The sequence below is a fragment of the Equus quagga genome, chromosome 1 (assembly GCF_021613505.1).
Source record: "Equus quagga isolate Etosha38 chromosome 1, UCLA_HA_Equagga_1.0, whole genome shotgun sequence".
Classification (NCBI taxonomy): Eukaryota; Metazoa; Chordata; class Mammalia; order Perissodactyla; family Equidae; genus Equus; species Equus quagga.
In genome coordinates this window covers 102,937,844-102,959,257 of record NC_060267.1, presented here as the reverse complement: position 1 = coordinate 102,959,257, position 21,414 = coordinate 102,937,844, and the positions used below count along the sequence as shown (strand labels likewise).

The following is a 21,414-nucleotide window of genomic DNA, read 5'->3' as shown; positions in this document are numbered from 1 at the left end:
TGTTTTTAAGGTGATACAATTTTAAAAGCTTAAAAAAGGTGAAGCTATTTAATTTCTACTGCAGAATAGATTATTCTTTTTTTTTTTTTTTTGAGGAAGATCAGCCCTGAGCTAAGATCTGTCACCTAACCTCCTCTTTTTGCTGAGGAAGACTGGCCGTGAGCTAACATCCGTGCCCATCTTCCTCCACTTTATATGTGGGACACCTACCACAGCATGGCTTGTCAAGCAGTGCCATGTCTCCACCCAGGATCCAAACCGGCGAACCCTGGGCCGCCAATGCAGAACGCGCGAACTTAACCGCTGAGCCACCTGGCCGGCCCCAGAATAGATTATTCTTAATGAAATGGTACTTATATATGCTACAGGGAATTTAACAAATTGAAAACATTTACTAAGTCATCTGTGACACTATATACTTTAAAATAATTGTTCACCCATTCTAAACTTGCTTTCATGTTCTCTTTCTCTTTCTCTCTCTCTCTCTGGTTGTAATGAAGAAGAGTAAGTAATAAAGTCTCTTCCTTACTACTTATATATTCACTCTCCTACACAGTCAGGCCATAGACTTGAAAGGGGCCTTGAAATTTTTTCCTATGTGGAGATGGCTTGGGAATCAGAACCATCAAATTTCTAAAGAAGACAGCAGGAGAAGTTCTGAGCAGAAGGTTCAGATGTAGAAGTTAAACAATTTCCTAGTGTACTCCTGAGCCAGGTCTTCATTCACAGCCTAACTTTCCTGCAGTGTTTTAAATTTAAGTGTTCAACCTGTGAATTCCTATCTACAGTCACAGAATCTTAGAAGGAATATCAGAGGTTGTTTAATCCACTCTTGACTGGAGTCATAGGTATTTCCTAGAACATGCATGATGTGTGGTTCTCCAGCCTTTGCTGATCACTCCAAGGCAGCCTACCTTAAAGCTGGACAGTTTCATTGCAAAATTTGTTCATATACCGTGCTAGTGTCACATTCCTAAGGCAAGTATAAATGACTTTCATATTATCCAAAAGTTCTGTAGAGGGAAATTATTCTTTTAATCTTGGTCTAAATACAGGATACATGCACCCCAGTGTGTATGCACGACAATCTAATGAGTTGTGAGAAGAAAACATTACAACTTCCATTGATATTTTTTATTTTGATTTTTTGTTATATGATGTTCATAATATATAGGAACAATTACCTGTGTATAATTTATAACTAAACATAAAAATATTAGAGACATGCTAAAAGGTGTGGGTAAGCAAAATAATTTGGAGGCCACTACTCTAGATAGATAATGCCCTTTCCTTATTTTTTTTTAAATATTAGGTCATGTGGGCCCACCTATATGATTATGGATCCTTGATAGATATTAAGTATTCATAATCAGTGTACCATCAATCATGTATAAATATTTAGCATCAGAACTTAATGGAACCCAAATAATCTTTCAAAATATCAAAATAATAAAGTGATTTCTCGGCAAAAGAGTAAAGAGCTACTGGCAGAGAACTGGATCATTCAACTCTCCATCAAGTTTATACCATACATGTGGCAAATGCGTGCACACACACATACGTACATACACATACACCCAGAAGGAGATAAAGACGTATGAGGACATCTTTCATAATCCCACCAACCTAAATCTAAAAAACGCAACCTAATTTGACTGAATTTATCTATATTTAAAGGCCTAAGCTGGATTCCTCAGAATATTAACATTGGAAGTGATCCCAAGAAGATATCAAGACATTTTGATTAACATTTAAAATGATAACTGTTATGCTTGAAATTAGCCTTTCAAGTATATTACTCTTTAGAGCATACTATCAAAATGCTTTATTATAGTCAGATACAGGAAATACTTTACGTTTTTAAAGAAAATGCTCATGTTACAATATTCTAAAAACAAGGCAAGGGAATGAAGAATGAGTCTTTGAAAAGTTGCCATATCTAGGATCTTGAAAAAGGCAAGCACATTTAAATCAAGTTGTCAAGGCACACTGTTAGCTTTCTGTTATTTAAAACCAAAAGAACCTATTGACCAAAGTAAAAATCCTGAGTTATGTACTAACTATAAGAGTCCCTGCAAAGTTCAGAGTTTAGGCCAACATTTGTTAAGAATTAGTTCTATAACATGGTTGGTAACTACAAATAAGACTTTGGGATTATATTAGGATTAACAAAGAAAACTGTTTAAAATACACCACAGGCATTAAGAACCACCAGTACAGTGCAGAAGAATCAGCAATTTCATTAAAGAATACTTCAGTAGTACCAGAAGGTATCAGGAGAGGGCCTCCAGAAATCATGGTACTAAAGCTTTCTCATAACATCTTTCCCAAGTAAACCAGGGAATGAATTAATCCCCTGGTACTGATTGCTAAAAACAAGGTTTAAGTTCAAATCTGTCAACATGTGATTAAGACTCTAGCTCAGAAATCAAATCTGGGAATTTTTCTCAAACTAAAAACATTCACCCCTAACCAGGAAAGCAATATTCAAATGTCAAATAATGTTTTCCAGATTACAACTTTGCACCAAAGGATCAAATTCTTTTAACAGCTTCAACAAAAGTGCCAGCTCTTTAGAATATTATTTTAAAAAATCTATGTGAAGTCTAAGAAGATCGTGAAATCACAAATACGATGGAGAAGCAACATTTGCTATCTTACTGTCCAAAAAGGAAATAAATTGCCAACAAGAATTTCTTTGTCTTAGGCCCCTACAGACTCAGAACATTCCACATCATCAAATCTATTTCCTAATAAATACTTTATTACAATTCCAGAGGCTTCTTTTACCTCAGTAGGCTGAAATTTCTATTATTTTGAGGTGGGATTGAATTTTTTAAAAAGACAAAACTTTTTTGGATATCAGAAATCACCAAAATAGACATTAAAGAAAACAACGTTTTGCAAAAAAAAAAAAAATTGAGCACTGATTAAAAAGCAAAAGTACCTGAGGATCTAAGTATAGTAAATGACTAGATTCTTAAACATGCCACAAAACTCTTTCTTAATTATTCTGAAGAACATGGCTATACATTAAATAGGACTGTAAATAAAATAAGGACAATTAGGTCCTGAAGCATGTGGTGTTGGAGGTATGAAATACTAAGTGATATTCTGCTTCATCTTTAACACCATATTAAAGGAGGTAGAATCTGAAAACATCTCACTCTTAAAAGCAATTATTTTAGAAACGAGATAAGTTCTCTAGAAAAGTCTTCTTTTCCAACATTCTCAAAATTACTAAGCATCTATAATTTTAAAGTACTGTCTATAAAAATTTCAATTGCTCTGAATTAAACTCTACGACTCTTGACCAAATGACAATGTAAAGATAATACGAAAACTAAGTCAGATTGCTAAAAGGAAAAACAATTGCAAAATGGAGTTGTGTATATTAAAAGAAGCATATAGTACCTTAGAATTATGAAAGTTATAGCTCAGCTCTAGTCACTGCTGTAACCATTATTTGGGAATTTTCTTCTGTTTGGAGACCATGAATTATGGTCTGAAATGAAGAGGAATACTGAAGAACTGGAACAATCAAGAGTTGATGGGCCAGTATGACTAAGTATTCAAAATTATGATGTGAAAGAACACCCCAGGGCTTGCTTCGGCAGCACATATACTAAAACTGGAACGATACAGAGAAGATTAGCATGGCCCCAGAACAAGGATGACATTCAAATTCGTGAAGCATTCCATATTTTTCATGGACTTCTGGGTCTTTAGTGAATCATTAAAACCACAAATTTAAACCTGTTACTGCCAAGAATCTACTTGATTTGAAGTCTCCTATGGAGCCCTGGGAGCCTCCAAATTCATTTAGTGTTCCAAGAAATCACAGAATCTCATAGCTAGAAAGTATTTAAGCAGTTCTTTACATCAGCTTTCTCTTTGAGCTATCTACTCCACACCTTATTGATTGGTACAAGAATATTCTTGGAAAGACCCAGAATATCAACGAGTAGTGGTCAAAAGCATGACTTTTGGAGCTGGAAAAACTTGGTTCTGACATCCAGTAAACTTTTTACTGTGTGTGAAATTGACAAGTCACTTCAACTTCGATCTTCTGTATCCTCACTTATAAAACAGAGATAGTAAAACTTCACAGTACAGTGTTTGTAGTGAGGATCCACTACTGCATTCGAGCACTTAAAATGCTTGTATCAAGAAATATTTGCTGAATAAAAAAGAACATCCCAAGGACTAGGGATTATTAACTCAGAGAAGGGACTACAGAGAGACACACATTGAGAAAGTAATTTATGCCTGCACAGGCATTACATATTCTGACTGGCCCTAACTGGAGAAATACTTGTTGTTAGTGCCTTGAGTAGATTCTGACTCCTGGTGACCCTGTGTACAGAAGAGCTAAATGGAACCCTGCCCAGTCTTTTTGCACCATCCTCTCAACCTTCCCACACTGTATCAGACAATGCTCCGCTGCTTTTTATAGGGTTTTCACGGCCAGTTATTTCTGAAGTAGGTAGCCAGGTCCTTCTTCCGAGTCTGTCTTAGTCTGGAAGCTCTGCTGAAACCTGTCCACCATGGGTGACCCTGCTGGTATTTGAAATACCAGTGGCACAGCTTTCAGTATCACAGCAACACGCAGCCACCTCAGTACGACAACCAACAGATGGGTGGTGTGGTTCCCTGACCAAGAAACGAACGAACCCGGGCCACAGCTGTGAGAGCACTGAATCTTAACCACTAGACCACGAGGGCTGGTTGGAGAAATGCAGGGAAGCAGATTTGAGTTTAATATGTTAAATTTGTCTAACAGACATCCACAAGTAGAATGGGTTTCTTTGGGAGATCCTAAGAGGCCGATAACCACTTAGGGAGAATGTTACAGAGCTGAATAAAATGATTATGGAAATCCCTCCCAATCTAAGATGTTGTGTTAATGAAAGGCTCAAAAAGAGACATGGAACTTTCTTAGGACAACGCTCCAGCACTCTTGTCTTACCCCTCCAGACAGCTATAGCAAATTGACAGGGGGAAAAAACGAAAAACACAGAATTAAAAATAATCATTGCTACTAACTGCCAGATTATCTGCCATCAGATTACCTGGAAACAAAATAAATCAGCCAATTATCTCTCATTTCCTACTTTAAAGCACTGTTTGGAGGTTAGTAAGACTGCAGTGACTTCTAGCAATTTCATTGTGGCCTTTTGACAGCAGATATGGAAAGTAATGGGGAACATCTTTCTTTTACCTAAATTTCTACTTTATTCATTCCTACTAAAAGAGTTAATTATCGAGCTTCAAATCTTGCTTTAATTTAATCTTAAGACCAATTGTGTAATTTTTTTTCTCAGGTGTTTTAGGAAAATTAGTCTACTTAGATGATCTCCCAGCTCGGCACGTTACCAACTTTTTGGCAGTCTGGATCCTTCTAAGACCTTCTACACTCTCCTCCTTTATGTTATACTCCTCACATTAAGTATATGATAAAAACTTAACAATACTGAGCCATCTGTGTTGTGGCAGAATGAGCAAAAACTCAGACTCAGCGATGTACCAGCTCTCTGGTCTTAAGCAAATTTAAAATTTTACCTAAGTCCTAATTACCTCATTTGTAAAAAAGGAGATCAAATCTACCTCAAAAAGCTGACATGCAACTTAGATTACATAATATATATGAAAAAGGTCTTGCACACATTACTCAACAAGCTGAGTATGATACCATATAATAATAATGAAACAAATTCACTTCCATAAAACATTCTTTTCTTTTTTTCCTGCTTTATCTCCCCAAACCCCCCCTGTACACAGTTGTATATCTTAGTTGCAGATCCTTCTAGTTGTGGGATGTGGGACGCTGCCTCAACGTGGCCTGACGAGTGGTGACATGTCCGCGCCCAGGATCCGAACCCTGGGCCGCCACAGCGGAGCGCGCCAACTTAACCACTCGGCCACAGAGCCGGCCCCCCATAAAACATTCTTGCAAAGATTACTACCAACAACATGAAAAAGATTCTCAATTACTGAATGAATCATTAAAATTCAGTATTCTCAGGGCAGGTTTCTTGGTGTCTTAAGGCAACACCAAAGACAACAGAGGGATAGTTCTCACCTTCATTCCCCTTTCTTAACTATAATTCTGCAACATTATGTTGTGGTTAATGTGAGACTTTAATTATGAGCTCTCTTTTCCACCCCATCCTCTCAATGCAGAAAAAGTTTCACAATCTGTTTAACTGGCTATATCACTAAATAGAAGAGGTCTTATTTTAGATACTGTAAATAATTATTTTTTCTTATTATTTTGTTTAGATATCTGAGAATCCAGAATGTCATTGCTTTTATTTTAATGATGAACAGTATTAAAATAACTCTAGGTAATCATTACAGTACTTTATTTCCATTGCTACTCATCTGAAAAAGATGATAAGAGTTATTTAAAAGTAATAAGAAACTAAACAGGGGTAGTGACAAAATTAGCTTTTGTCACCACTCTTAGATTTCTGCCCTCATTCAAACAAGATGATCTAGTTACCAATATTTGAAAAAAGGAAAAATTTTCTTTTCCCTTTTTCTTATGCCCTGCTTGACAGAACTGGTATTCTTCAATTCTCTGACATGGTCAACAGAGTAAAGAGGCAAAAATACTGAACACAGAGTCAGACAGAAGCCAGGGATCTGCTCCTGATTATCACTCATAATTAGCTCTATAACCTCAGGCAGCTTTTAACATCTTTGGACATCTAAAATGAGGAGTTTGATTACGATTATCTCTAAGGCTTAACAGTGTATGAGTTAATCACCTGGCAACAGCCAGTGATCTACTGGCTGAAAATCATTTGTAATGGAAGGAACTCATTTTGTAACCCAAGGTTTCTGAATTCTTAGATTCTTCATATTTTACAATTTTTAAATCTGTGTCAGGATTCCTTATCCCAGTAGATGTTACTAGGATAAAAGAAAATGTACGTGTCAGTTCTTAATAAATATTTGACTTGCTTGATGGCTGAAGATAGAAATATTTTTATTTTTATTTATTTATTTTTTTTGGAGGAAGATTAGCCCTCAGCTAACTACTGCCAGTCCTCCTCTTTTTGCTGAGGAAGCCTGGCTCTGAGCTAACATCCGTGCCCATCTTCCTCTAGTTTATACGTGGGACGCCTACCACAGCATGGCTGCCAAGCAGTGCCATGTCCGCACCCGGGATCCGAACCAGCGAACCCCGGGCCACCGAGAAGCGGAACGTGCGAACTTAACCGCTGCGCCACCGGGCCGGCCCCCAGAAATATTTTTATAATATATAAACCAATAAATCCTCACTAATTCTTTTTACAAAGTTAAAATCAAATATCTTTTATATATTTAAAATTATTTGATTTAAGAAAAAGATATTTTCAAAAAGTCTACCTATATATAAAATGAGAGACACAAATTAATACATAATATATACTGTAACCCTGAAGTATGAAAGCTCAAAAGTAAAATCTAGCCTACTTCCATTGACTGACAAGATCACAGGTCATGATGATGTAACATCAAAATAAGTCAATTTTTAACAAATACTTACTAAGCCCAAATTGTGCTAACTTGCCAAAGTTGACTATCTATCTTGAGATAAAAGTTGTACTTCGATTTCTGAAGAAAAACCAATCTGTTCTGGTGATTATCTTATATAATACATAATCCTGATCTGTCCTTCTGTCTATTTATCTACCTATGAGTCTTTGGAAGCTAACAATCACAAAGCAAGACCTTTTAACGACGTTCTGGATAAACAAAAGAGTAGCAGACTTTGGATGTCAAAATTCTCCTCCCTTACTCCTAAGATTCAAGGCTACTGATAAAGTACCAAGTCTCCTGTGAATAAAAGGGGAAAGTAGAAGTTAGGTCACATACTGTATTTCTTTGGAGGTCTAATTACTCTAAAGCCTGTATCTATTTTGCAATATAAAGAAAAAGGAGGTTAAATTTAACTTAAATAGTGAACTGAACTTTGTATTATGTTGAGCCTTCTCATAAAAGCTGTTGCTCAGAATAGAAGCAATATAGCTCAGATTTAAAAAAGAAAAAAACACTTTAAAAAGCATCCCTATAATGATAAACTTTGCATGACAAATTTACCAAGGTCAAGAACACCCTATCTATACCTTCAATTTCACTCTTAGGACAACTATATTAAATGTCAACATAAGATCATCAAGGATAATCAAACTCTCTTTTGGGCCACTATACAAATATATTATATTAAAGGAAACATACACATTCTAGACCTGTGAGCTAGGGTCAATAAACCTAAAAGTTAGTTGCTTTGGCAACCAAGTTTTGCTCTGTAAAGTACCTTTAATAAAGAATAACTAAAAAGCCAAAATATATCTTCATCTCTGATTTATCCTCACTTTTCCAGTCCCATATCATTCCCTTAACAAGGAATTAAATAATCCCTTGACAGTGTCAGCTACCTGACATACTAAATACACAGAAAATAGAGATCTCTATCGGTTTTCATCAAAAAATAGAATTTTTCAAGTGTTTTGTGGGGAAATGGACAGTATCTTACTAGTTGCTCCAAGCAAATCTTCGGGTTTTGAGTTTTGTTTACCTTTAATTATCTTTTATTCTAACATTGTCATTAAATCCTTCCTACTTTTCTACTGTCTATTCTATTTCCATAGTTATCAACTCAGTTCAAAATTTACATAGGGCATCTACTACGCTATATCATACTCACTGTACTCAATTTAGCCCATATCCTAATGATCTGTACTAGTTACTTCTCAAGTTATAATCCTCTATTTATCAATGTCCTGTCAGTAGGACAGTCATCCCATCACTGCCACCTACTGATTCTGGCCTAGGGGCACCACCTGGTGGTCAGCAACAGGAATTATCCTTCCCACCACCTCATTTCTCCCGCCTTGGGAAAACAGTACACCTGGACTTTCTGGTATTGCTCATAACTCAACCTTAGAAATCTCCCTTTCATTTAAACAGAGCAGGATGCCATCTTGTTGTAATTTATCATGGAGGGCTTATTTATGAACTCTGGGCAACCTACAAACTCTAAGTATACAAATTATTTGTTACTGATAAAGAATGAGAACGAATGAGTTTTTGAGAGCTAACTCAAAGATGAACTCCAGACAGCAGCAGGCACTGAGGTCTATGTGCCTTTGCTGGTGTTGGCCTCTGCTGGGAAGTCTTTCCAGCCAGGCCCAGCCCTGATTCCACTTTGTGGAGATAAGCGCCAGTGGGGACAGCAGTCTGAAGCTCCTTCAGCTCCTGCGGTGCCAGCCTGGAGGGAGAGAAAGCAGCTGGGGCAGTGCTGCAAGGTACCTCCAGTACAGGGGAAGGGTGACAGGTGGTACCTGCCCACAGCTATCCAATTCTGTTACATAGAAAACCCACATGTAGACCTGGAAACCATGATTCTATCAAGGGTGGTTTAGCCTTTTCAGTGTGAAATCATCCTAACATTTAGAGTGGGAATTACCAGGAAGAGTAATCCTACTTCCCCACCTTCCACCCTGCCGGCCTGCCCCAATCCTTTCCTCTTTTCTTTAACTTCTAGATTTAGCCAGTCACTACAAAAAAATTCCCCTTCTCTCTGTCCATACCACAAGTAACCCACAAAATTTTCCTAAGTGCAGCCTAATACAGGTATTCTGCTTTTTCTAAATTTACCTATAAACAGGAAAATGATATAGTGAGCTCTGAAGTAATACTAACCTTGATAGAGAATCAGGATCACTAACCTTAAACTATCCCTTCATAGGCTTCCGATGTTTGCATTTACCTTCTCATTTCTCTCTAATTAAGCTTTCTCTTTCTCAGAACTTTTGGCAAAAAATCTCATTCATTGTTACTGTTTTATAAAAGGAGTATTTAGGTAGTATTGATTGGTATTACTTCATTATGTAGTTACCACTGTAATTGTGGAAGAATAATATCTCACCTAGATTTTGGAGGAATGGATTTTTTGGGCTACTCTGGGAATCTAAAAACCATTTCTAACACTGAAATTCAAAATGACTTTTCCCATAGAAATAAACAATTGAACATTGTTTTATAAGTTGGCAGATGGTTACACTATATGACAGTAACTTCACAGGTGAGCTCTCTGATACCTTAGCTGTCTTTTTCCTATTTTATTCCATCTTGAACACAACTGTTCAAAAAAAACCTTGAATATGATATTTTCAACATGCAAACCCCTTCAAAAATCTGAGGGCTCCCTATATCCAATCACATCATTAAAATTATTTAGTTTCACATTCATAATGCTGGATCAAAAACCTCTCTCCTAAATTGAAATTTTAAAAATCAGCTTTATATAATCACACACTCTTCCAATCTTCTCTCTTACTAATTCCTCTAAATGTCTTACTAGTCCTCATACTGGTTAGGCCCTAGGGTTCTATGTGGGATATAAATAAAGATAACTAATGCATGGCCCTTGCTCTCCAGAAGCTCACAACCGGGGTCTTGTTTTCTTCTTTTTTTAAAGCACATCTCAGCTATCTTGAAACTTGAAATTTGCATGTATGTATTGTGTTGTCTTACGATGGAGAAGACCTATACTGACTGTGCCTCACATTCCTAAGACATCCTCTAAGGAGTACATTCTCTATAAAGCCCTTGTCAATAATGACCTCATACTTAGCTCTCCCTTCTCTGAACTTCTACTGCCCTTAATTTCAGTAATACCTGATTACATATTGTTCTATCAAAGCTTTTAACTGCTAGATTGGATCCTGCCAAATTCATGAATTATTCAATAAAGCCAATGAGATCTTTAAAATTTACTCAGTTCAATTTTGTTTTTTAACATGGTGAAAAGTATTAACACTTAAACCATACAACATAAGTTTAAAAATATATATAGAGATCAAATTCTCATTAGTGAGAACTGTTCCAAGCATTGCTCCTCACCCATCTGGCACACATAGACAAGAAGCTATGACTTATGGCCTTAATGTGCATTATCACTCCCTCCCCTTAACAATGCCAAGAAAAACAATTTTCAGTAAAATTTCTTTATAGTACAGGTCTTTGGAACCTTTCTCTTGGTTCTTCCCTCTGCCTGGTCTGCTCTTTCCCCAGATCTCCTTCAGGTCTCGGCTCGTATATCAGTGAGGACTTCCCTGACCACTCTGCTTAAAATTTGCTGCTCTAGCATTCTTTTATCTTCTTTCACAACCATCATATTATTTTACTTATATGTTTTGTTTACCTCCTCTTACTATCACAAGCCACATCCCAGATATTGTCCACTACAACCGAACCTAGGCATGCTCATTCATTTACATATTGTGGGTGGCTGCTTTCATGCTGTGATGCAGAGTTGAGTAGCTACAACAAAGACCATATGGTTGAAAATATTTACTATTACTATTTACAGAAAAACTCCGCAGACCCCTCACTTAATACAACACTAGGTCAAACACTTATAAACATTTATTGAAAAGTACGAACAAAAAAACACTGGGGGAAAACACTTCTGATCCCAGTGTTTTATAAAAGATAGAAGAGCTTGTAAACTGAGATATCACCACGAAAACTTTCAGTATACTTAACCAGGTTTGCACCTTCTTGTGTGCAATTTTTCATATTCCACATCACCGACTCAAAAAACAAAGTTGGCAGGAGCACTAAAGATCAGATTGTTAAGTAACCTGGCTAAAATCACTCAGCTGGTAAGTGGCAAATCCAGGACAAAAGCCTTTTTTTTTTAAACTGTTTTCCATTATACTCAAGCAAGTTTTAACAAAATAATTATTTTCCAATCTTCTATTTGAGCAGGTGAGATATAAAATCTGACTTTATAATGTTATAAGGAATCTGAGTATTTAAAAGTTTGACTCACCATAAAACAACAATTATAATACGCAAAAACTTGAGGGAACCAAACCAACTGAACCTACTGTGAATTCTCAAGCCTCCTTTCTCCTCTAATTCTACTTTCCATTTCTCCCCTTGATGTTATTACTTAAACATTAACACCATCCTAATATTTTGGCACATTTATATACTCACTGAAATTTCACAGCATTTACTTAATCTCCATTTACACCAGGAAACATATACTTGATTTTTGGACCACTATGAATCATTGCTTCAAAACATGGCCTGTCTCTAACCTGTTGTCATGAAAACACATATTCAATAGCTATTTCCTTCTTCCATTAGGCCTTCTGTGCAATAATTTAGTAGTTTTTCTAAGACGTTTTATGCTTTGCATAAAATCTACATCAAGACTCACTGTTATTTTCTTCATAGAGAACCCCTTTCTTGGTGTAATATACCAATAATCAACTCCATTTGCCTTCTAGGGAAATCCTATTCGGACCTTCAAAATCTTGCAAACTGACCATTGTTATTCTCTTGCTGTGATCTCTCCAGCTCCTCTATTTAAAGCTCTATTTCAGTCATCACCATTTCTTGTCTAGATTCTACCACAAATTCCTAACTGGTCTCCCAGCTTCCACCCTTAACCCCCTGCAGTCTATTCACACAGCAGCCAGAGTGATCCATTTTAAAAATAGATCAGATCACATCACTCCTATGCTCAAAACCCTCCAATGGCTCCCCATCTCATTCAGAATACAGCCAAAGTCCTTAAAATGCCTACGAAGTCCTACTTGATATGGCCACCTGTGACCTCTCTGACCTCATCTCTTACCACTGTCCCCTGCTCACTCAGCTTTTTCACACTGGCTTCCCTGTAATTCCTTTAACACGTCAGGCAGGCTCCCACTCTGGGCTTACTTCATCTGCCTTGAGTACTTATCCCCCAGATAGCCAGCCACATGACTAACTCCTTCATCTCCTCAAGTCTTCACCTAAATGTCACCTTCTCAATAAGGCTTACCCTTATCCTACTTTACATTGCAACTCACCTCCCCTCTACACATACTCCTGACCTCTTATCTTAGTCTAATTTTTTCCTTTTTTCTATAATACTTATCATGTTCCAACATAACATATAATTCATTTATTCTATCTATTGTATCCTATCTCCTTTAATACAAAGTAAGCAGCAGAAAGGCCAAAATCTTTGCCTGTTTTGTTTTCTAATGTATCCTAACTACCCAGAACACTGCCTCGTACATAGTAGGTATTTAATAAATATTGATGAATGATTGAATGAAAGCTTACTCCATTTCAAAAATTTATCCACGTACATTCTCAACTAATTAGATCCATGTACAACTCACTAATTAGACATTCCTTCTTGCTCCCTAAGTCTACTTACAACTCACTAATTCATTGAACAAATAAACCAAGGGCAGAAGTATTAGGCAAGGGGAATTCAAAGATTGATAAGACACAATCCCTGCCCTCAGGTAACTCTTCTTTCCACTTCCACCATTATTTCCTTGATCCAAACTATGGTCATCCCTTATGTGGACTGCTATCATAGCTTTCTGGCTGGTCTACCTGCATTCAATAGGAACCTACTCCAATCCATTCTCTGAACTACAAGCATAGTGATATTTTCTAATCACAAAGTTGATATTGCCCTCCTTCCTTAAAATGCTTTGATGCTACTCATTCCTCTGAGGTGGAGAAAAACTGCTTAATATTGTCTCCAAATCTCTGTATGAACTGCTTCCTACCTATCTCTTCAACCTGAACCAGCGTGAGCTTGCATGTGCACACATACAAACACACACCTGCCATTCGATCTCTCATACTCAGCAAACTGCCTCCCATCTTAGTGCCTTTGGACCTGCAGTTTCCTCTCCATCACTAATTACCTCAGCTTATCCATTAGATCTCTGTCACTTCCTCAGGGAAGTCTACCCTGACTTCCTTAACTAGGTCAAATGTCCATATAAGTAGCACTTATCACAGTTGAAAATTTAGATTTGTTCAAATGATTATTTGTCCAATATGTGTCCCCATCATATTATAAACTCCATGAGAGTAAGGATCACATCTGTTTTGTTCATCATGCTATCTGCAGTGCCCAGCACATATCAGATACTCTCTATATACTTGTTGAATGAATGAATGAATGAAAGTATAAACAAAAATATGGAAAGGAGTGCTGATTCCTATATGGGGCAGGGAGTCGCATGAGGCAAAGTCCACATGGGCTAAACTATGGAAGGTCTTGTATGTCATTTTAAGGAATTTCTTTACCCCTCAGGTAATGGCAGAGCCAGTGAAGAGTTTTTAAGCAGTGGAAATGACATGATTTGTTTTGCATTTCAGACAGCTCTCACAACTGCATGCAGTATGGAGAAAGGATCTGAAAGGGCAATGAGATGGTTGAAGGCTCAAACTAGGGCACTGATTTGGGAATGGAGAACAGGGGCAAGCTTCGGGATCATGTGATTCAGAAGTGGAAGGGGTCAGGATAACTAAGGTTGCCAACCTCGTGTCCTCAATGATTTCTACTATATTCACTCAAGTTTGGAAACAACTGAGATAGAACACATACTAGAAGACAAAAAGGTTTATGAATTCAAATTCAGAAATGATAAGTTTGAATTGCCCAGGCAGACAACCAACAGAGACTTAGATAATCAACTCTGAAGATCACAGAATTGGTCAGATTGGAGACCAAAATTTTGTGGAAGCTGAAAGTATGACACCAGTATGATACCAGTTAAGTTCACAAAGGAGTGAAAAGAATGGTATGGGCTATGGTTAAAACTCCAAGAGACATAACACTTAAGATGTAGACAGAGAAGAGGACCGGCCCATTATTCAATAAATAAACACTATTTTTGCCCGAGGTATTTGTGTGCAAAATGTTGTCCTGCTAGGTCTTGGGAGGGATATAAAGCTAAGACATGGCACCTGTCTTGAAAGCGCTGTCAACAGTTTTAGGCCTTCTCTCAGTGTATCAGCCAAAATGTCACAGCCTTTATCATTCAAGTCCATAATATAACTTGAAAGAGTCTAAGTTTACTAAGAAAGCACTAATTAGTTTCATTCCCAAGGTCTTTGAATTAGAGGATATCCTTACTCCCTATTACCCACATCAACATCCTGAAGCCCCTCCTTCAAAGCATTCCCAGATCCTCTGGACAGAATTACTCTATCCCTAAACACATATGTTTTTATATTGCTTGTGGCACTCATCACATTACATCTTGTATGATACTGTGGAGGCAGCACAGTGTTGCAGAAAGAAAACTAACCTACAGAAATCAAAAGCTTCACCCCTTATTTATAAGTTGTGTGATCCTTAAATCACTTATGCTTCCTAGTCTGTGAAATAATGACAATAAGGACCTTCATTACCATCTCATAGAATTATTAAGAAGATCAAGTGAGAGAATTCATGTTAATGTGCTTTATTAAAATTCACAAGTTATTTTCTCTTCTGTGTGTACATCTTATCTTTCCTGACAGTCTTAAAAATCTTAAGAGCTGGGATCAAGTGTTATGTATCTAAATGTCCACTACAGCGTTTTTCAGAATATCTTGCAACTAATAGGCACTCATAAGTTTGACGAAATATGTTGAATAGATTATATGAGATGAAAAAGAGAGACAAGTTTACACCCTACCTCATTCTAAAAAAGACCTGAGGCAGCTGACATGCATGCTTCTTTGACCACCTTTAATTGACTAACCATCTCACCAATAAATCTTGTTTTCCTTGCTCATATCATTCCCCTTTCTGAAATAACCTTCTCCTACCCACCAGATACTCACATATCTAAATCCTATTTCTTCTCCAAGACCCAAATCAAAGCACCCACCTCCTCCGCCTCTTCTAACTTTTTTATTCATGTCAACTCAGAATGATCTTTCTCTTCTTGATCTGTCTGTATCATTTATCATATTGATACTGTTTTACATTGTTTGCCACATCTCCAACTGGACTATAAGTTCACTGAGTCTAGGATCAGAAAATTTTCCGACACACCATGGAGAACTTTAAACATGAATAGTAGGTATAATAGAAACAGTCTTACATGACAGCCATTTTAAAAGATCTGACAGAAGGATCTGAAATAAGACCATCTTATTTGGTATGAAATGCTAACCCTGAATTTCCATAAATTAAATGTCAATATGCTGATTATTCCTACCGTATGATAGATACAAATGAAGTTACTATTTTAAAGTGCAGAAAGAAAAATTTATACTTCCTGTACATTCTTTCTATCTCCCAAGTACTTAGACCAATATACAGTACATAAAAATGGAGACAGTTTGGGATGGTAGGTAAAAGCAGTTTTTGAATCAGATAGTGCCTAGCACACAGTAGTTACTAAAACACATCTAATCAAAATATAAATGGCCTAGATTTATTATTTCAGTTCTGAAACACTCTAGTTGTGAAACATGAGAGCTGTGAAACCATGGGCATACTTAACTCCTGTATGCCTCTGCTATTTCATCAATAAACAAGAGAAAATACAGGGCCAGCCCTGGTGGCCTACTGGTTAAGTTCAGTGTGCTCATCTTTGGCAGCCCAGGTTTGGTTCCCCGATGCAGACCTACACTGCTCTGTCAGTGGCCATGCTGTGCTGGCAGCCTGCATACACAAAAAAAAAAATAAAAAGGAAGATTGGCACAGATGCTAGCTCAGGGCAAATCTTCCTCAGCAAAAAAAAGAGAGAGAGAGAAAAAATACAAAACAGAGGGCTGTTTTAGAATTAATGAGAAAATTATATAATGTGTGTAAACACACTGCCTGCCATATAATAAGTACACAATGAATGGTAGTTATCATTATCATTACTACCACTAGGTACTCCTAAATATCACTTATTATTTCATGTAAAGAAAATTACATTGAAAATTTAAATATTTTCATTTCTCCATCTCCAATTCAATATATAAAATTGGTTAACACAAATTATGGTATTACAACAAAATATGTGGTAATATTATGCAATCAGTAAAATATCTATAAAGAATATTTATAGATATCTAAAAATGCTCACGAAAGAATTTTAATCAAAAAGAATACAAAATTGTGCATTTAACAGGATTCTGATGTTATTTGAAAACGCTAATATTAATAAAAATAAATTTAAATTTTCTTCTATGTATTTCTTCATGTGCAAGGAATATACTGAGAAAACACCCAAAAATACTGGCAATAGTTATTTTTATTTTTTTCTTCTTTTACTTTTCTGTATTTAAGGTTTCCTGCACTGAGCACGTTTCTTTCAAATTCAAAACATTTAACTTTTTAACTTTCAAATCACAAAGCATTTATAGAAAAACTGCTTATATCAATCTGCCTTCGTTTAAAGATGATCCTTTAAATGATAGAATTTATCAAGTACCTGTGGCATATATTTATTAAGTACATACATAATTACTTTAAGAGATGAAACTTTTCAACACAAGTACTGCAACAGACTGAATGTGTCAGTAAGATTTTTCTGTGGGAATAAGATTGATGCTAGTAAACCTGACAAGGAAGGGAATACAGAACCTTTGTTCGTGGAACACGTGTCATGACTGTTCCAAGCAGGTCCCATTTCCATCATTAGGTCAAGGCCATGCTTTGCACATACTAGGCACAAATAAATACTTGCCAAATCTGAATTAAAAAAAAAAAAGGAATCTAGCTTAAAGGCCAAGAATGTGCTTTAAAAACTAGACTGGTATGTGGCAGATGGCTGAGGTAAAAGCAGATGGCTTTCAAACACAATGGGTACATTGGAAAATCAACTCAACGTTTGTCTTAGAATTGTGTGTGTGCACAAGCACATGCAGACACAAGTCTATAAGTATGCTGTTAACAACATGGAACAGAATTACCAGTGTACTTAAATGTTTATCACCAATATTAAAATATTTTCACCCTCAGACCTTTGAGATAAAAAAGAAAAAAAAAGAAGATATGAAAATAGAAGAGCAGTGTTTAGAATTGGAAACAAACAGTCTCACACACTAAGATACAACAGGGTAGAAGCTCTCCAGACTAATCTCCACTTAACCAATTTGCCATATTACTCTTAAACTCTCCATTTTCTCTGAAACACATATGAGACTTTATGTCCAGAAGATAATCAGTGTTTATGGCTAGTACTTCCATATACATATTGCTCCCACAACAGTCTGCTAGTTATACTCATTATAACTAAATAGTTTAATTAAATAAACCAATACGATGTGAGTACAAAAAGGACTGTTGTTTCTATGAAAACTAAGTGCTTTGGAAAGACTCAATAAACGCACGATCCCTTTTAAAAAACAAATTTAAGGTGGGCAAGGCATTTCAAGAGATTATTAGAATTTAAGATTCTGTCCCAGACTGCTTCACAAGTGTCTTCAGGTTATCATTCCACTTTATAAAAATTAAAGCTAGAAATTTTAGTCCATGCAAGAAAGTGCAAGAAAGGCACAGAAGTCCAATCAGTAGATTTATATTTATACTAAAAAAAAGTAAGACCTTGGTTTTAAGTTAAAATAAAATTTTTGAAGTATGTATCATTTTTTGATAATTTCTTGATAAAATATAACTGACTTTTTGATTAACTGGCAAACTATTTGATCCCAATTACACTGGGTAAGAAGGTAAGTACAGTACGTACTTAGGTTCTGGCAGTGTGTTGTTCACAGAGACAACACAACCTAAACTTTTAAGAAGCAAATTACAACATAGTGCCTTCTATATCTAGACATGTCAAATTTTATAAATCAGAACTGATATCACTGCATTCTGATTTTACGCATGAATAACATGAGCTTTATCTCCCAGACTGATGATTATAAAAAAATATATACTTATTAAAACTATAAGAAGTCAGTTCTACAGCAGATGTAAACTAATTAAACAAACAGCAAACTTTGGATGAATGACTCTTCTTCTAATTCTGAAGAGTTCTGTCAAACCACTTAAACATCTAGGAAAAATTCACATCAATCCTTAAAAATAATCTTCTCTTATTTAAATCACTAGCCAATCTTTATAAAATGCATAAAAAAATAAATGCTACCGATAATCTTTTCATGTCATTAGGGAAATACAAAATAAAAAACCCAATGCAATAGCACTACACACGCACTAGAATGGCTAAATTTAAAAGTAATGACACCACCAAATATTGGTGAGGATGAGAAGAAACTCAAATTTTCATAAACTGCTGGTAGAAACATAAAATTGTAAGTCACTTTATAAGTTAAACATATACTGTGATAAATATATTTTTAGTCTTTGTTCCAGGTTCCTGGCCCAGAGCCTAAAAGCCTTGTAATCTCAGGAGTATAAAAGTACCTTTTGTATGCTAATGAGATGACCGGTGGCCCCTAGACAGCTTCAGAATGGGTGCTGCTTGCCAGAAGACCAAGGCATGATTAGAGGCCTGGAACTTTCATCCCCACCTCCTAACCCCCCACGACAGGAGAGGATTTGGAGACAGCGTTAATCACCAATTGCCAATGATTTAATCAACCATGCCTATGTAATGAAGCTGCCCAAAAAAACCCTAAATGACAGCATTTGGAGGGCTTCCCAGTTGGTGAACACACGTGCTGGGAGGGTGGTGTGCCTATAGAGGACACGGAAGCTCTGCACCACCAACCATCCCCCTACCCCAACCTTGCTCTATGCATCTCTTCCATCTGGTTGTTCCTCAGTTGTACCCTTTATAATAAACCAGGAAATGCAAGTAAAGTGCCTTCCTGGGTTCTGCGAGCCATTCTAGCAAACTACTGAACCTGAGGAGGGAGTCATGGGAACTCCTGATTTACAGCTGGTTGGTCAGAAGGACAGGTGGCAATCTGGGACTTGTGACTGATGTCTGAAGTGGGGGCACTCTTGTGGGACTGGGTCCTTAACCTAGGGGCTCTAAATTAACTTCAGGTAGTTATTGTCAGAACTGAACTGAATTGCAGGACACCCAGTTAATGTCAGAACTGGTTGTTGGTGTGGGGAAAAACCCACACATTTGGTATCAAAAGTGTTTTGAGTAAAAACAGTGCAGATACATTCACCATATAACTCAGAGAAATGAAAATGTGTTTGTAAGACCTAAATACAAAAGTTCACAGCAGTTTAATTCAAAATAGCCAGAAAATGGAAATCATCCAAATGTCCACCAACTGGTGAATGGATAAACAAAGAGATACACAATGGAATACTACCCAGCAATAAAAAGGACCAACGCAACAACATAGTGGAATCTCTAACAGGTTACGCTAAGTGAAAGAAGTCAAACACAAAAAACTACATACTGTATGATCCTTTTTATATTAAATTCTAAAAAAGGGAAAACAATAGTGATAGTAAGCAGATCAGCAGCTGCCAGAGGCCAAGAATTGGAGAAAAGAGGACTGCTAGCAAAGGGGCATGAGAAATCATTCTGGGGTGATGCAAATGTTCTATACAATGAGTGTTATTACATGACTATACATTTTTCAAAATTAATCAAATTGTACATTTAAAATTCATGGGTTTTATTCTTTTTTTTTTTTTAAAGATTTTATTTGTTTCCTTTTTCTCCCCAAAGCCCCCCAGTACATAATTGTATACTCTTAGTTGTGGGTCCTTCCAGTTGTGGCACGTGGGACACCACCTCAGTGTGGCTCGATGAGCGGTGCCATGTCTGCGCCCAAAACTCGAACCGCCGAAACACTGGGCCACCTGCAGCGGAGTGTGCGAACCCAACCACTTGGCCACGGGGCAGGCCCCGGTTTTATTCTTAAGTATATGTCGATAAAGTTGACAAAGAACATTAAAGAAACAATTTTATGGAAAAAAAAAGTTCTCCCTTGGCTGTCTTTCTATGAAGTTTTCCAAAACAATATAAATGTATATAATATGCTTTACTTATACTTTTTCTTTTTAACATGAAAGTCTGTAATCCTTGAATCAGTGATACTAAATTTCCTAATGTTCTCTGGTACAGATTAAGACAAATTATAGGAGGCCAGCCCTGTGGCTGAGTGGTTAAGTTCGCACGCTCCACTTCAGCAGCCCAGGGTCTCGCTGGTTTGAATCCTGGACGCGGACACGGCACTGCTCATCAAGCCATGCTGAGGTGGCATCCCACATGCCACAACGAGGAGGACTCACAACTAAAAGTACACAACTATGAACCGGGGGGCTTTGGGGAGAAAAAGGAAAAAATAATATCTTTAAAAAAAGAAAGAATTATTTAAAAAAAAAAGACAAATTATATAGTTGCATTGTTAGTTTTTATTGCCAACTAGATTGCATAATCAATGAATAAATGTCCTTTTTATTTCAAAGATAACTATTATACACATAAAAATATGCTACTTTTCCTTATTTATACTTTTAATTTTAATGACGTGAATCATTATTCTGATGATTCTGCTATTTTAGTGAATCTGTCATTCTGACAGGTTTAATTTCTTAAAGTAACTTATTGTCCTTTACTTGTTTGTTTGTTTTTAATGTTACATTTAGGTAGGAGAGGTATAAAGATACTAGATTCAATACTTAGATTTCCAGGCTAAATATCCAGGAAAATAAACTTTCCTGCGTCAGAAGCA

General features: G+C 36.6%; 1 protein-coding gene and 1 non-coding gene across 3 annotated transcripts in view; one reads left to right on the top strand and one right to left on the bottom strand.

Moving 5' to 3' along the window:
* TMCC1 (transmembrane and coiled-coil domain family 1) overlaps nucleotides 1-21,414 on the bottom strand; it is a 247,725-nt gene that overhangs the window by 151,741 nt on the left and 74,570 nt on the right. The gene's annotated exons all lie outside the window — the stretch shown is intronic.
* Nucleotides 3,602-3,708, top strand: LOC124231487 (U6 spliceosomal RNA). Its single transcript, XR_006886547.1, has one exon. It is a non-coding gene; the product is annotated as a U6 spliceosomal RNA (small nuclear RNA).